This window comes from Oncorhynchus nerka, unplaced genomic scaffold (assembly GCF_034236695.1).
Source record: "Oncorhynchus nerka isolate Pitt River unplaced genomic scaffold, Oner_Uvic_2.0 unplaced_scaffold_8224, whole genome shotgun sequence".
Taxonomy (NCBI): Eukaryota; Metazoa; Chordata; class Actinopteri; order Salmoniformes; family Salmonidae; genus Oncorhynchus; species Oncorhynchus nerka.
The window spans coordinates 1,420-5,333 of record NW_027033097.1 but is presented as its reverse complement, the minus strand read 5'-3'; the positions used below and the strand labels follow the sequence as shown (position 1 = coordinate 5,333).

The 3,914-nt window shown below is 49.9% G+C and overlaps 1 long non-coding RNA gene across 1 annotated transcript; it reads left to right on the top strand.

The window, feature by feature from the left end:
* Positions 1–200: 200 nt before the first annotated feature.
* Positions 201–3,151, top strand: LOC135566016 (uncharacterized). Its single transcript, XR_010461917.1, has 3 exons — positions 201–280; positions 435–523; positions 2,591–3,151. It is a non-coding gene; the product is annotated as an uncharacterized LOC135566016 (long non-coding RNA).
* Positions 3,152–3,914: the final 763 nt, after the last annotated feature.

Below are 3,914 nucleotides of genomic sequence, written 5' to 3'. Positions count from 1 at the left end.
CCTCTCCCCCCATGTCACTTCCTGTTATACCATAGATATTATTGATCATATGTTAATTGACCATGTCACTTCCTGTTATACCATAGATATTATTGATCATATTTTAAATGACCATGTCACTTCCTGTTATACCATAGATATTTATGATAAATCATGTAGGTTATATAATTGATCCTATTGACTATACTCATGATCTATGATGTCACACTTGTAGGTGGACCTGGTGTGTCATGGGAAGACAGAGGTGTTTCCTGACAGGGACACTGCAGACCCTTATGCTGTGAGTACTGACTGTGTGTGTCTGTTTGTTTGTGTGTTTGTCTGTTTTGCAGTATTCGTGTGTGTGTCTTTTTGTGTGATTGCATGTTATCGTGTGTGTGTGTGTGTGTGTGTGTGTGTGTGTGTGTGTGTGTGTGTGTGTGTGTGTGTCCCAGGAGCCTAAGAAGAGAGGTATCTTCCGTACAGTAAACAGTGGTAACGGTTTGACCACCGATGACATCGTACAGAGAATCATCAAGAACCGGTAAGGGCCTCTCTCACCCATCTGTCTCCCCATCTGTCTCCCCATCTGTCTCCCCATCTCTCTCACCCATCTCTCTCACCCATCTCTCTCACCCATCTCTCTCACCCATCTCTCTCACCCATCTCTCTCACCCATCTCTCTCCCCATCTCTCTCACCCATCTCTCTCACCCATCTCTCTCACCCATCTCTCTCACCCATCTCTCTCACCCATCTGTCTCCCCATCTCTCTCACCCATCTCTCTCACCCATCTCTCTCACCCATCTCTCTCACCCATCTGTCTCCCCATCTCTCTCACCCATCTCTCTCACCCATCTGTCTCACCCATCTGTCTCACCCATCTCTCTCACCCATCTCTCTCACCCATCTCTCTCACCCATCTCTCTCACCCATCTCTCTCACCCATCTGTCTCACCCATCTCTCTCACCCATCTGTCTCCCCATCTCTCTCACCCATCTGTCTCACCCATCTGTCTCACCCATCTGTCTCACCCATCTCTCTCACCCATCTCTCTCACCCATCTGTCTCACCCATCTCTCTCACCCATCTCTCTCACCCATCTGTCTCACCCATCTGTCTCACCCATCTGTCACCCATCTGTCTCACCCATCTGTCTCCCCATCTCTCTCACCCATCTCTCTCACCCATCTGTCTCCCCATCTCTCTCACCCATCTCTCTCACCCATCTGTCTCCCCATCTCTCTCACCCATCTCTCTCACCCATCTGTCTCCCATCTCTCTCACCCATCTCTCTCACCCATCTGTCTCCCCATCTCTCTCACCCATCTGTCTCACCCATCTGTCTCACCCATCTCTCTCACCCATCTCTCTCACCCATCTGTCTCCCCATCTCTCTCACCCATCTGTCTCCCCATCTCTCTCACCCATCTGTCTCACCCATCTCTCTCACCCATCTCTCTCCCCATCTCTCTCACCCATCTGTCTCCCCATCTCTCTCACCCATCTCTCTCACCCATCTGTCTCCCCATCTCTCTCACCCATCTGTCTCCCCATCTCTCTCACCCATCTGTCTCCCCATCTCTCTCACCCATCTCTCTCACCCATCTGTCTCCCCATCTGTCTCCCCATCTCTCACCCATCTCTCACCCATCTGTCTCCCCATCTCTCTCACCCATCTGTCTCCCCATCTCTCTCACCCATCTGTCTCCCCATCTCTCTCACCCATCTGTCTCACCATCTCTCTCACCCATCTGTCTCCCCATCTCTCACCCATCTGTCTCCCCATCTCTCTCACCCATCTCTCTCACCATCTCTCTCACCATCTCTCTCACCATCTCTCTCACCCATCTCTCTCACCCATCTCTCTCACCCATCTGTCTCACCCATCTGTCTCACCCATCTGTCTCACCCATCTGTCTCACCATCTCTCTCACCCATCTGTCTCCCCATCTCTCTCACCCATCTGTCTCCCCATCTCTCTCACCCATCTATCACTGACTACCTTTGTCTCTCCTTGTCCCTCATCTTTTTCTCACTCGTTTGGTTATTTTTCCATCCCTCTCTCCCCACCTCTTCCACACCTCTTCCACACCCCTCTCCCCACCTCTTCCACCTCTTCCACACCCCTCTCCCCACCTCTTCCACCTCTTCCCCCTCTCATCCCCACTCTCCCCCTCATCCCCACCCCTCTCCCACCTCATCCCCACCTCATCCCCACCTCTTCCACACCCTCTCCCCACCTCTTCCACACCTCTTCCCCCTCATCCCCACCCCTCTCACCCCTCTCCCCCACCTCATCCCCACCTCTCTCTCCCCACCTCTCTCACAACCTCCTCCACATCCCTCTCCCTACCTCCTCCCACCTCTCTCCCTACCTCCTCCACATCCCTCTCCCTACCTCCTCCCCACCTCTCTCCCAACCTCCTCCACATCCCTCATCCCCACCTCATCCCCACCCCTCTCCCCACCCCTCTCCCTACCTCCTCCCCCCACCCCTCTCCCTACCTCCTCCCCACCTCTCTCCCTCCTTATTTGGTTTTATTGTATTGTTACATTGTACCAAATGCACTATACAAAAACGAAGTTGGTTTGATTGTCTCTCTCCAGGCTGCTGTTTGAGGCAAGGAACCAGAAGAAGGAGGCCAAGGAGATTGCGGTGTTTGAGGCGATGAAAAGCCAGGGAGAGCAGGCCGGGGACACGGCCCAGGCAGCACAGTAACCAGATCAAACTAGTTCAAACTAGACCCAGCTGTCCCAAAACTGATCCTAACCCAGAGTTTCTCAAACTAGAGAAACTCTGAAATAACTATTTGTTTTAAATTGCGTTTGGTTCATAGAACTGGGGTTAAGTCAGTAACCTCCGGTAGCTGCTAGATGCCGTTGTCATAGTGAGAGCGGTTTTGGTTTTCTTTCCTCCTATCTTTTGAATGGTTTAATCACGGTTTCCCTCCTCAAAGCCCAGAAGCCTCAGGACAGAGTGGACAAGACCAGGCACTAAAATCAGACTGGAGGAAAAACAACAATCACTGGTGTTCATTTCTACTCAGCAGATCAAACTAAATGATTGGCTGATGATCTTCTGAACTTCCCAATACCTTTCTGATGCATTTGTCACTTCAAACAATCCTTCATATTGAAACACTGTCAAATGAACTGTCAACTAATTTGTAATAGATTTATAGTCCCAGTTTAAGAACCAAACATCGGCTGTTGATTTCATCACCTTTTTTAAGGACAAAATGGGGTCACGGAACAAAAGTTTGGGAACCCTGTCCTAACCAGCTCTAAATGGTTCAAACACGACCCGGGTCAGACTGAACCCAGCCAGCCCAAACCAGTCTAGTCCTACTATTTGTGCTGTATACACATCCTTTAGTGAAGCATTGCCTGCTAGCCCGTCCTAGACCGGCTTTACCCCCCAGTCCACAACGGGACAAACTCATTCCTGACGGCCCAGTGTCTGCTGGTTTCACTCCTTGTACTTGATTGATGAATTAAAGGTCAGTAATTAGTAAGAACTCCCCTCACCTGGTTGTCCAGGTCTTAACTGAGGAAAAACCAGAGGACACTGAGCCCTCCATGAAATGAGTTTACCTTTTTTGTTTCGCTCCGGATCAGGCAGATCAAACTAAACAGACTTTAACCAAGACACCTCCTCTCCTTCACCAGCTAAAGGAGAACACAAAAATAACCCTCTTCCTCTGTCAGAGGAGGCTGCTGAGGAGGATGGCCTCAATAATGTCTGGAGTGGAATATCTGGAATGGACTGTGTTAAATCTTCTCCCACTTTCAGGCAGAAAGAAAGGAGAGGAAAGGAAGAGAATCCCAAGTGTGACTGATGAAAAAGAGAACATTGAGAAGAACTTGTGAAGAAGAGAGGAAAGTCTATGTAGTTGTGTGTGTACTGTATATTTAGTAGTGCCTTCTAGTC